This window comes from Copadichromis virginalis, linkage group LG4 (genome assembly GCF_057382275.1).
Source record: "Copadichromis virginalis isolate Kocher_CV1m ecotype Utaka linkage group LG4, C_Virginalis_male_GT1.1, whole genome shotgun sequence".
Taxonomy (NCBI): Eukaryota; Metazoa; Chordata; class Actinopteri; order Cichliformes; family Cichlidae; genus Copadichromis; species Copadichromis virginalis.
In genome coordinates, this window is record NC_140621.1 from 19,894,941 (window position 1) to 19,909,274 (window position 14,334).

Below are 14,334 nucleotides of genomic sequence, written 5' to 3' on the forward strand. Positions count from 1 at the left end.
ATCACTCGCTAATTTGCACGCTTGATATTAGAACATTGCTTAGTGTTGTCAATATCTGAGCTCCCCTGCTGCGACTGGATGCTTGAACAGAGAGTGTGTTATGAGCACTTCAAGTGGGCGATTCTGTATATAAACAGGACACAGCATTTGCTGAGTTCATTTTGAGAGCATTAAATAACAAAAACATGACATCACGGGGTTAGAATGGATCAATTAAGGCGCAAATAAATTAGCACCACAAAGAAGCATCCATCCATTTTATTCAGGGTTGGGGTGAGATTGGTGTCTATCCCAACTAAGTTTGTGGGAGAGGCTGCGTATACTCTGGACAGGTGTATCACAGGGCTAGAGTTAAACCTAGTTGTTTTAATGATTTCATTAAAAAAAGAAAGTGGCAGGAGATTTGTCTGGGCCTAGTCAATAAAAGAAATGGCAGGGTTATGTAGTAAAATGTGTTTTCAATCTTTTAAATCCATCATTTTAATCTCTTAGAAAATCCAAACATTCTGTGTGTGGCTCTAGTTGATTGGTTTTAGTCAATGGGCATTCGCATTTGTTGATATATATGCCTGAGCTGTTGCTGTAGCCTTGCATTTCTATGAGAGCATCATCTTCAATCTTGATTGTTCTTTGTGGATTGGACAGAGGTGCTGAGACGAGGTGCTCAGACTTGTATTTGTGCCATTCTTGTGGTTGTTTCAGAAGGATAATGCCTATCCCAGCACTGCCAGAGTGACATAGGCCTTTCAAAATGTCTTCTTTTGAACACGTCTGGTACATGCTGGTCCGATGTGCTCTTCAGAAGAAGCCACAACCTAGGAACATTGCACAACTGCAGGCAGTGTTCACCCAGGAATGCTGTGCAATTCTCAAACAATAGATCTGGATACTTGCACAGTCTGCTTGCATCGTGTACAGAGAAGGTCATTCTTTATATTCCTTGTTTCATACTGTATATACGCATATCATGGTGTGGACTTAAAATCTGTTTTTCACAAACTTGCACTTCTTTTTTTGACTAATATATTAAAGCTATGCTGGGAATACTTTTTAGATTATTAAGATACTATATTTATACATGCAAAGATCAGAGACTTGCTGCCTTCAGCATGCATGATTTAATGTTCCCCTGTATGAGATTTGTGTTTTAATCAATGTATCAAACCACTATTACTAAGTTATTATTATTCATATAATCCATCCATCCATCTTTATAGCAATATCTAGGTCATGAGGAGAGTCCATCACAAGACTAACACGGAGACAGACAAACCACTGTCCAATGTGACTTTAACATCTGAAGAATCATTTCCAAACATCGCATGTTTCTTGGACTGTAAGAGGAAACACAACTGACCAAGAAGTTCAAACCAGGAACCTGGCTATATATGTGCTAACTGGTACCTTTGAACATTTAGGTCTAATTAATAGTATTTTCCCCCTTTACTCTGGCTTAAATATTTTTGGTTTAACTTCATCCTCCCATTACAATGTATCATTTGTGATTGTTCTCCTTTCTATTTTCTTACTTTATGTAGAAAAATGGGTTGGTCCTCCCAAGCTAAAAGAAAAGAAGTAGCTGTTTATTTGCTCAAAGATTGCCTGCTTATCACTCTTATTTTAATAAATTCTAATTACATCATCATCATTGTAGGTTATTGTATCATTAACAATGTATTACTGTGCAGTATTACTAAATGGTTTTGCATCATAGGCATATGTTTGTGTCCACATTATTACTCTCAGTTTCTGTCCTGCTATTTTGCAATTATAAACACCACCGCATATATACCACATATTTCACAATATTACTACGCAATAACAACTGCTGATAAAATACCCTACAGTGTTTTGTTTTTTTGTTGTTGTTTTTTTTTTTTTTTGGGGGGGGGGGGGGTGGGGGGGGTGGGGGGGGTGGTAATTAAGTAGTAACAACTTGCTAGTTCTGTGTTGTTACTTTATTTTCACAAGGTATTACTAGCCACCTTATACAGTGGGGCAAAAAAGTATTTAGTCAGCCACCGATTGTGCAAGTTCCCCCACTTAAAATGATGACAGAGGTCAGTAATTTGCACCAGAGGTACACTTCAACTGTGAGAGACAGAATGTGAAAAAAAAATCCATGAATCCACATGGTAGGATTTGTAAAGAATTTATTCGTAAATCAGGGTGGAAAATAAGTATTTGGTCACCTCAAACAAGGAAGATCTCTGGCTCTCACAGACCTGTAACGTCTTCTGTAAAAAGCTTTTCTGTCCCCCACTCGTTACCTGTATGAATGGCACCTGTTTGAACTCATCATCTGTATAAAAGACACCTGTCCACAGCCTCAAACAGTCAGACTCCAAACTCCGCCATGGCCAAGACCAAAGAGCTTTCGAAGGACACCAGGAAAAGTATTGTAGACCTGCACCAGACTGGGAAGAGTGAATCTACAATAGGCAAGCAGCTTGGTGTGAAAAAATCAACTGTAGGAGCAATCATCAGAAAATGGAAGACATACAAGACCACTGATAATCTCCCTCGATCTGGGGCTCCACGCAAGATCTCATCCCGTGGGGTCAAAATGATCATGAGAACGGTGAGCAAAGATCCCAGAACCACACGGGGGGACCTGGTGAATGACCTGCAGAGAGCTGGGACCAAAGTAACAAAGGTCACCATCAGTAACACACTACAACGGCAGGGAATCAAATCCCGCAGTGCCAGACGTGTTCCGCTGCTGAAGCCAGTGCATGTCCAGGCCCGTCTGAAGTTTGCCAGAGAGCACATGGATGATACAGCAGAGGATTGGGAGAATGTCATGTGGTCAGATGAAACCAAAGTAGAACTTTTTGGTATAAACTCAACTCGTCGTGTTTGGAGGAAGACGAATACTGAGTTGCATCCCAAGAACACCATACCTACTGTGAAGCATGGGGGTGGAAACATCATGCTATGGGGCTGTTTTTCTGCCAAGGGGACAGGACGACTGATCCGTGTTAAGGACAGAATGAATGGGGCCATGTATCGTGAGATTTTGAGCCAAAACCTCCTTCCATCAGTGAGAACTTTGAAGATGAAACGAGGCTGGGTCTTCCAACATGACAATGATCCAAAACACACCGCCCGGGCAACAAAGGAGTGGCTCCGTAAGAAGCATTTGAAAGTCCTGGAGTGGCCTAGCCAGTCTCCAGACCTCAACCCCATAGAAAATCTGTGGCAGGAGTTGAAAGTCCGTGTTGCTCGGCGACAGCCCCAAAACATCACTGCTCTCGAGAAGATCTGCATGGAGGAATGGGCCAAAATACCAGCTACTGTGTGTGCAAACCTGGTAAAGACCTATAGTAAACGTTTGACCTCTGTTATTGCCAACAAAGGTTAAGTTACAAAGTATTGAGTTGTATTTTTGTTATTGACCAAATACTTATTTTCCACCCTGATTTACGAATAAATTCTTTACAAATCCTACCATGTGGATTCATGGATTTTTTTTTTCACATTCTGTCTCTCACAGTTGAAGTGTACCTCTGGTGCAAATTACTGACCTCTGTCATCATTTTAGGTGGGGGAACTTGCACAATCGGTGGCTGACTAAATACTTTTTTACCCCACTGTATTAACCCACCATTACCACGACTGTAACAGAAAGTGATGCCCGTATTTAGTCAAATGTACTTGTTACTATGCATATTGTTTATATCTTTATTTCATTTTTATATTATGTGCATGCAACTCACTGAAATGAAACAGTGATTTAAATCCATTTTTACATTATATATGGATTATGTTAGAAAACAATGAATTGTTTCTGTCATTTATATTACAGATCCATCACTCAGAGTTCCATATGGTTAAACAGCTTTTTTTACTCATTGACATCATACACACTTTCAAACACACTTTGAAATAATAGGTTATATTATGCAGCATTTATTTATTTATTTATTGACACATTTAGATCAATGTAAAACACTTGATAAGCTCCTCAAACATGTCTGTGTTGCTTGTTTTACAGAAATCATTGATTTGCAAAGGCTTCAGTATTGAGTCCAGAGGTTGGTCAGTATAAATGCTTTAAACTTGCAATATATATGAAAGCGAAGAGAGTCTACACTCCATCTAATCAAACTCTAGTCACTCTGTGATGTTCTTACCAGGCCAACTCTGTGTTAAAAAAAAAGATACTAAAAGCAGTCTTCAAGGCTTTAGTGTCGGTGTTTCATGTGAAGGTCTGGATAGAGAAATGCCAGGATGTTACTAATGAACACAAGTAGCAATGCCTGGAGAGCTCGCCTTTTCATGGCTACTCAACGAACTGATTAGTAATTCCTTTTCTGCATTTGAAGCCAATCAAAGTGGCTGACAGAGTTTAATCACTTGATATATCCTTTCATTTCCTGAAGCATTTTTTGTGCGGTTTACATGTTGGTTTTCAATTACACTCTGAGCAGCTCTTACTCTTGGGGGTGGGGATTCAAAAATGTGTGCCTCAAAATGTCTGACACTGAGCAATAAACAAACAAATATAGCTGCTATAGTCTCTTGATGTTTGGCACGTGCAGGGATAATAGCTCATTAGGCCCCTAGTGTGTGAATGATAGCATATAGCGCTCGTGATGGGCAATCATTTGCTTTAATTAGAGTAAATGCATTCATCTTTCACTGTGTTCTCTGCTCACACTGGGGGCTCCTTGGGGATTTTCCTACGCTCTTAATTCCTCCCGTCTGCCTCTTCTAGCTGTCGTAAGACGATGTAAGAGAAGAGGTGCACATTGTAATACACTCCTTACTATTTCCCAATATTCAAAGAGACAAGAATCTGTGCCATGAAGCTAGCATAATAATTATGGAGACCTTTTCCATGTGAAAGAGATTGATATCTCGTGGCATTACATCCCTCTGCACCAAGGGTGTTTTCACACTAGGCAATCTGTACTGTACCCTAGCATGTCTGACCCCAAAAGTTCAGTTAGTTGGACCGTGTGATTGCTGTGTGCTGTGCCTGGGCTTGACTACATGTAATGTGCCCTACATACAGAGTTTGGCCCTGAGCACAGTTCAATTGGACTATGGCACGTACTGATGTAGTATATTCAGTAAAAATACCCAAGCATTTAAAATGATCAAAATAATAATTAAGGCAAAAAAAAAAAGAAGAAAAAAAAAAGAGTTGAACAGTTTGTAAAAGCCAAAGTCAATGTTCTTGAGGTCTGGTCTTTGGGGAGACCAGTTTTTGTTTTTCTATCTAGCTATGGTTTTATTGCATGGGTAGTGTGTTTGGGACCATTACAATGCTGAAAAATGAAGCAGTTGTCAATGAGATGCTTTCCATAGAATGTTGCTGGGCACAGAGCATGACAGAGCCATATGTAAGATGCTGATGGCTGCAGACACTCACCTCTCTCCTGACCTCCTCCATATCCAGTATAATACCAGAAGTATTCACTGACCTATTCATCATTGAATTAAGGTGTTCCAATCACTTCTATGGACACAGGTGTATAAAAGCAAGCGCTTAAGTATGCAGACTGTTTCTACAAACATTTGTGAAAGAAGTCCAGTTGTGACATTTCCTCACTACTAAATACTAAAAGCAACTTAGCCTAAAACACAAAGCAAGGTCAGTGAATGCTGAGGCACATAGTGTCCAGAGGTTGCCAACATTCTGCAGAGACAGTCACTACAGACATTCAAACTTCATGTGGGCTTCAGATTAGCTTCATGGGATTGGTTTCCATGGTTAAATCCAAGCCTTACATCACCATGCTCAGTGCAACATGTTGGATGCAGTTATGCAAAGCATGCCACCACTGGACTCTAGAGCAGTGAAGGTCGAAGACGAATCCTGTTCCTATATCTGGCAATCCTATGGACAAGTCGAGGTTACCAGGAGAACAGCACTTGTCTGACTGCACTGTAGCAGGTCTAAAGTTTGGTGGAGGGAGGATTATGATATATGATTGTTTTTCACCAGCTTTCCTCATCCTCTTAGTTCCAGTGAAACTCTTAATTTTTTTTTTTAAATGTATTTCAGTCACCAACAACAGATTATAATTTTACATAAAAGTACTCAAACAGAAACCGAAAAAGGAATAGGCTGAAGCCTTATGGCTTATACTTATCCTATCCCTTACCCCCATAGAAATAATCAAATCCTTAACCAAGAAAATAAATAGCATTGATAAATAAGTTGTATAACAGTTTGAAAAGAAATCAATGATAAATCAAGAAATTAAATCAACACAAAATTTTTTTTAACAAACCAAATTTCTATAACCTTGTATAATACTAATTTTTAAAATCTTCCTGAAGAATGACAAAGAAAACACATCTTCAGTTCATCATTAAGTCCATTCCATAATTTCACTCCCAAAACTGACACACATCTATACTTAACATTGGTTCATCACTTTAGGCATTTCAAACTTATAAGACCCCCTTAAATCATATTTTCCATCTCTTAGTTGAAACATACTTAAAATACAAATTGGAACATTCTTTTTCATCACACGATATATCATTTCTAAAGTTTTAGAATATATAATGTCCATGAATTTTAACATAGATGATCCTACAAAAAACTGGTTGGTGGACTCCCTATATCCAACTTTATTTATTATTCTAATAGCTCTTTTTTGCAATTTAAATATTGAATCCAAATATGTTTTGTATGTGTTCCCCCAAATTTCTGCACAGTAGGTCATATAAGGCAAACAAAGGGAAGTATACAATAAATAAAGGCAGTTCTTATTCAAAAAATCTCTTGTTTTATAAAGAATAGAAATAGACTTGGATAATTTTCGTTTCACATGTTCTATGTGGGGCTTCCAACAAAGTTTATCATCAATAATTACTCCTAAAAATTTTGTCTCATATACTCTTTCAATTTCAACATTATTTAAATTCAATTTTACTTTAATATTACTTTTATTACCTCCAAATAACATAAATTTTGTTTTACTTTCATTCAATGATAGTTTATTAAATACAAACCATCTATTTAACTTCATGAGTTCTGTTTCCACAGTTTTCAGTAATTTTGTATCATCAGCAAACATCACATATTTTAAAGTATCACTGGCTGTACAAATATCATTTATATAAAGTAAAAATAACTTGGGTCCCAAAACAGATCCTTGTGGAACTCCACAAGTTACTTTCCTAAGTTTAGATTTCATGTTATTAATACTCACATATTGGAACCTATTATTCAAGTAACTATTTAACCAAAATTGTACAACACCTCTTAAACCATACCGTTCACACTTCCGTAAAAGTAAAGAATGATCTATCGTATCAAAGGCTTTACGTAAATCAATAAACACACCTATTCCAAACTGTTTTTCATCCACAGCCGTTGCAATATTTTCAATAAATTCCATCACAGCTTGAGATGTTGAGCGATTTCTTCTGAACCCATACTGATGATCATTCAATAAATCATATTTATCAATAAAAGAATCTAGTTTGTTTGCAAATAGTTTTTCAAGAATCTTTGAAAACTGAGGCAGTAAAGATACCGGTCTATAGTTTGACACAATCTGTTTATTACCAGTTTTATATAGTGGGATCACTTTGGCAATTTTCATTTTATCTGGAAAAATTCCAGTTTGAAATGATTTGTTACAAATATATGTTAACGGCTGAAGGACACTATGAAGAACTTCTTTAATTAGTGACATGTCAAGGTCGTCACAATCCATGGATTTTTTACTCTTGAATTTACTCACCACTTCTACAATGTCACTCTCACAGACTCCACCAAGAAACATTGAGTTACATTTACAAGAAGTAGAATCTACTTTATCATAATTTCCTCCTGGTACAGAAATCTCTTTTGCCAAGTTGGGACCTACATTAACAAAGTAATCATTAAATTCATTAACTATGCTCTCAGTATTCTCAATCACTACATTACCTCTTGTTACAATACGTGTTGGAGAACATATATTATGTTGATTTTTTATTATCCTATTTAATACACTCCAGGTAGCCTTAATATTACTTTTATGTTTTTGAAGCAGCTGTTCATAATATCTTTTCTTTTCATATTGCATAATAGATGTTAATTTATTTCGATATTTCTTATATTTGTCTTCATTTTCCTTTGTTCTATGTGTCAAAAAATCCTGTATAACCTATTTTTCTTTTTACAGGCTCTTTCCAGACCTTGTGTAAACCATGTTTTTTTCTTTTTATAATTTTTAGAAAACTTTTTAATTGGACAATGGCTGTCATAGATTGACAAAAATATATCCAAAAACGCATTGTATGCATCATTAGTGTCTTCCACATAAACTTTTTGCCAGTCATAATTTTCTAAGTCTGTTTTAAAAGCCGCAATTTGTTCTGGTGTTTTTATTCTACCACTGTAATCCATTTGCTTTTCCTCTTGAAAATGAAGTTGATTGTTCATTTCAAACACTGAAAAGACAGGCAAGTGATCACTTACATCTGTGACTAACAGTCCACTATGTATCTTGCCGTTTATCTTATTGACAAAAATATTGTCGATCAAAGTGGCACTATCCATCATTATTCTGCTCGGCTTTAGAATCAACGGATGGAATCCAAAACTAAACATTGTATCAATAAATTCTGAAGTCTTATTATGGTCGTTTGCCTTCAATAGATCGATGTTAAGATCACCACAAAAAAAAAGTCACCTTTTCATTGTGTTTTTCCAATATTACAGAAATTTGTTTAGTAAACTGATCTATACAGGATGCAGGTGTACGATAAATGCAGCTAACTAATATGTTTTTCGATCTTTCAACCTGAATTTCAATGGTTAAACATTCCATCAAGTTATCAATCACAGCAGTCATATTGTTAACAACTTTACATTTAAGATGTGAAAAAACAAACATAGCAACACCTCCTCCTCTTCTATTCTTCCTATTTTGCCAAAACATTTCATAGCCCTCTAGTCCATCTTTCTCACACTTATCAGATATTGTTCATATCACAGTCAGCAACAAATTCTTTTCTACATTGAACTCTATTTCTTTTGTTTAAATCTCTCAAGATCTGCAATGTCTCTGACAACAATTACTTTAGATTGTTCTGGTGTCCCATTAAGTCTTAACCTTACAGTTCCTGGTCCAGGTATCTTGGATGTGCCTTTCCTTCTTCAATAGTCTTGCCTGTCATGCAATTTCAGCATTTCTCTTGGTCAGATGCTCATTCACATATACGCCGGTTCCCTTTAACTTCTTTCCCATCTTTAACAGTTCAACTTTATATTTCCTGTTCACAAATCGTAGTATGATAGTTGGCATCTTGGTATGTTTTTGTGGAATAGTATGACATGCAGCTATGTTTTTGCTATCCAAAAGAATGTCTTTGTCTTTGAAAAACTGAATAACTTGCTGCTCAAGCAAATCCTTTTCAGCTCTTGGTGCATCTTCCCCCTCCTTGTCACCTGCTGTACTCCGTGCATAGGTGTAGTGATTTGTCTTCAGTCCAGAAATAATCACATCTTCCATTCTTGTATACTGCTCCAAATCTTCAACTCTTTTTTCCAGCTCTTCAATCTTCTTGTCTTTTTCCTTAATCACAATCTTCAGTTGTCTTACTTCTTCAATTAAGTCCAGTAGTCCTGCTTGCTGTTTCACCACCTTACTCAATTCCTCTGACATGAAGTTAAGAGACTTCTTAACTTCTTCAATATCTTCTGTTAGCCTCTTAGTTGTCATGTTTCTTGATCACCAATTTAAATTCTTAGAAGACAAAATGAATTCCAGGCTCCAGGTAATCCAATAAGCCAGGTGTTACTTGTAGAGCACGTGATGAAAAAAAGGGACCCTAAACTTCAAAGTTTGTGGAAATACTCACACAAAATGAAGCAGAACTTCTTTGTGAAGATACAAGTCTTAACCAATCTTTTGGATGTTAAGTTCTTTTCGTGATGTTTGTTGGATTGCTAAGAGTAACAAACACAGTTTTCCCAATCAGCAGCCATCTTGGTTCTTGGTATGCTTCAGCATACCAAGACGTTTTGGACAATTTCATGCTCAAAACTTTGGTAAGTGGTGAATAGACTGAATCAACAACCTTCCATTTAGTAGATGACCTGCTCTACCTCCTGAGCTACAGCCACCCCGACTTTGGCATTAGTTTGGGGATGGGCCCTTCCTGTTCCAACATGACTGCACCCCAGTCCACAAAAAAAGGTCCATGAAGACATGGATAAGCATGTTGGTGTGGAAAAACTTGACTGGTCTGCACTGAGTCCTGACCTCAACCTTATAGAATGGGATGAATTAGAGTTTAGACTGTGAACCAGGCCTACTCATCCAACATCAGTGTCTAACTTTACAAATGTGCTTCTTGAAGAATGGCCACAAATTCCCATAAACACACTCCAAAACCTTCTGGAAAGCCTTTCCAGAAATGTTGAAACTCTTATGGCTGCAAAATGTCAGCTGACATTATATTAAACCTTAAGGATTAAGAACAGGATGTCACTCAAGTTCATATGACTGTGAAAGTAGTTGAATGAACATATAATATAGTCTATGCTAATGACAGTTTGAACCAAACATTTCACTTTGGATTTATCACCCCTTGTTGCCACTGATGCTCAGTGTAGTTCTTGTGTAATTTGGCATCCCTCAGCCTTTTCTCCCTGTTTCCCTTCCCTATGAATGTCTTCTTGACAGACACGAATCCACTGAGACCATTTTTTGTGTGTGTGTTCCAACTCATCCAGTTTCCTAGAATTTTTAAGGACACGATGCTGAGCTATGCCAAGTTTCTGGCTAATAGCTGTTTGCGAATCACCCTGTTGGTGCAAAAATATTATGTATTTATTTATACCAATAACTGTGTTACCTTAGGCTTTTTTAATACACTCAAATAAAGAAATGGGAACACATGCATGTGATTTGCATATCAGATGCAGATTAAAATTGGTTATTTGCTGCGCTGTGTGTTATATCGGGCGATCGTGGCTCAAGAGTTGGGAGTTCCCCTTGTAATCGGAAGGTTGCCGGTTCGAACCCCGGCTTGGACAGTCTTTGTCGTTGTGTCCTTGGGCAAGACACTTCACCCATTGCCTACTGGTGGTGGTCAGAGGGCCCGGTGGCGCCAGAGTCCGGCAGCCTCGCCTCTGTCAGTGCGCCCCAGGGTGGCTGTGGCTACAATGTAGCTTGCCATCACCAGTGTGTGAATCGGTGGATGACTGGTTGTATAAAGTGCTTTTGGGGTCCTTACAAATACAGGCCATTTACCACATGTACACCATATGTTATACCTGAATGATTCATAGGTCATGTTAGGCATTTTAACAAACACCAAAAAACAAAACATTCCTTTGAAAATGGTGAGGTACGAGGACTGGACTTAAAATGTGTTAAAAAGCATGCAATGTCCAAAGAGAAACCGCAAAAGACCTTCCAAAACATGGGGATTATTGATCAAGGCCTTGTGAATATAATTCAAATATACACAACCAAATTATGAAGAAATGAAGGGTTCCTCAATATGTTTCTCATGACCCATTGAGACGGAGGTCTGGCTGTCTTTGCTTAGACAGCTGCCACTGTAACCCATTGAGGGTTAAGGATTGTTAAACCCTAGATGTTTTGCCATTTAGAAAGATCCTTTGACAACATGCAGTCCTAAAGCAACATTTATCTTCTCTTCTGCTATCCACCATTTACAATTAAGTTAACAGACTGGACAGGTACTATTGACAGCGAGGTAGCTTGCTGGACATTATTAGTGACTCAAATTCTGTCATTGAAACTGTGCTTGTTTTCTGTAGACCTCTGACCTTCCTGTTGACCAGTTCAGTCAAGGGATTGATTTTCCTGCTTTTATAGTCTTAAAAATAGTCCAAACACCTTTTGTAAAGCAGTGTTTACTGTAAAAAGTCATAACTCAATGTTAAGTATAGATCAACAGAAGGTCACTTATGATGCCTGATTAATTCTTTTCCCTCCTGCGCTTCATTCATTACTATAGTTACCATCACCTCTGAGCACCTGCCAGCTAATGAATTCTCATACTTCTCTGGTCACTTTTTATCCTGTCCCCCTCAGTCAAAAGGTCGTTCCTTAGTTATGGTTTTACATTATGAGCGAATATGCAATGACCAATATTTTAGTGTCATTCAGTGTAAATATATGGCCCTGTCATTAATTTGGTATTTAACCCAAAATTAATCTTTGGTGAGAATTTGTAGATTTATGTTTATTTTGAGTTCACAGTTTGTTACAAGGCAATAGAAACTGTGCAAAAAGGGATCAGGTGCACCTTGGTATGTCATTGTCAGATGCCATTCTATTAAAAACCACAATTTCGACACACTTTCTCAAAATATTGTATTCTCATGACAAGGTGACACATCTGGCTGGAGAAGAAATCCAATGTAATTAAGTGAGCCTAGAATCTTAGCCTCTCTCCTTGTTTGAACAAATTTTGTCTTGGGAGACAAACATGTGTCTCTTGATCTTTGGGAATGCTTCATTTTTTTTTGTTTTTCTTAATTGACAGGTTTTTGACAGAAAATGTTCATTTCGATTGCTCTATAGCAAGAAAACAATCACTGATCATAGAATTTCTGCAAATTTCACGAGTTTTACCTGAAAGTAAAATATCCTTTATTTCAGCACTAGGCTTGAAGAATCCAGTGTTACTAATGGTCCCATTCACACACTCCTACACTGAAGTGAATGGTTCACAAACATGAGGCTGAAACCAAGCTTTCTACAAAAAGAGCTCTATTAAAATCATCGTGATATAATGTCATTGTGCATATGTGTAGTTTTTTGCGCTATTTAACAGAAAAATGCTGCTGATAAATGGGATTTGTAAAGCAAATGAACGCAATCAAAGTGTAATGGATAAAAGACTTGGCATCATCATTTGATGACAGAAAATACTGAATTTATTTTGGCCCTTAAACTGTCATTTGGCAAACTGGTGACATGTTTATGACATTTCAGTATTATTTGTGTATAAAAAAAAATGGTACTCGTTGTAACCATATACTGTATATGAATATTGAACATAACTATTGAGATATCACCCACTGGTTTTTAGACTCACATTTCAAAGCCTTTGTTCTAATATTGTAATCCCTGATACCTTTCACCCTGAAGCAAAATTGGTAGGTTTGATTAGCAAGCTGCTTTCGGTATTGGTGCATCACAGACACACACAGAAGTTGATAAGTGTTACTCACTTAAGTAAAATATATATTCTAAAATTTCACACACTAACATTTGAGTACAAACTTTTTGGTGGAGTGTGAAAAAAATTATAAAAAGCATAACCATATTATCTGTCAGGTTTTAAAAATGCTAAAGAAAAAGAAAAAACAGACACGCAGTCAAGGGGTCAAGTTCAGAAAACTGGAAATATTTCAGTCAGATGAAATGCAACATGCCCTGAATCAGACTGGGGACCTGTCTGAGGTGTACCCCGCCTCTCACGCTATTATAGCTGAGATATGCTCCAGCCAACCGCCACAAAAAGATAACTATGACTAAGAAAAATATTTGAAAGTTGAAAGTTGTGGTAATCTATATCCAAAACTGGTACAGATGTCTAGCACTTTGAAGCGCCACAACACCTGAAGAAATGCCATGTGAAAAACCGCAAAACTGAAGATGAAAAACATTTGCCAACAGTCTGCCTCTTGAACAGAGTTTGATCTTCAGGTGTCTCCTCCTGAGTGTAGTCGCCCTACAAAATGAAATCTTGCTTTTTCTGATAAAAGAGAAATTGAATTTCCCAGAAAGCTCTGCCTGATGGTAAAGGCAAGATGGGAAAGGAAAGAACCGGTTGAGTTAAGGTTTTGGTAAACATTTCAGTTTTCATCAGGAAAACCTCTGAAATGTACTTATAGGGTGTCTAAAATGCTCCGTCCACCAGGCTAGAAAAGGTACAAGTGGAAACTTAGAAGGCAGTTGGATCTGCTTTTTGCTGCTGATCATTGTAAAAGAGACATGAAACATCCTCAGGACCAGAAAAGCAAGTCAATTTGTCTTTGAGTTATTACTTGTGATTCTGTTGCTACATTTCCAAACAGAGTAAACTGGGATTTTTTTAGTCATTCTGTGTCATACAAGGCTCAGTGGTAACTCTGCATGATCTCTGTTTGATGGTTTGCTGGAAAACTATCAAATACCGCAACCAGTACAAGATTGGCAACATGCGGAATATATAATTATGCAAAACCAGCGCAGTCAAATTCAGCCGTAGCAAAAGGAAATATTATCCTGTGCAGTCCTATTTTATCATAGTGTGCAGCAAAATTAAACATCTTTTCTTTTCATGATTAATATACAGCACATCGATTCCAGGAAAAGGGAAATACAGAATAGCTGATTAGGACAAAGG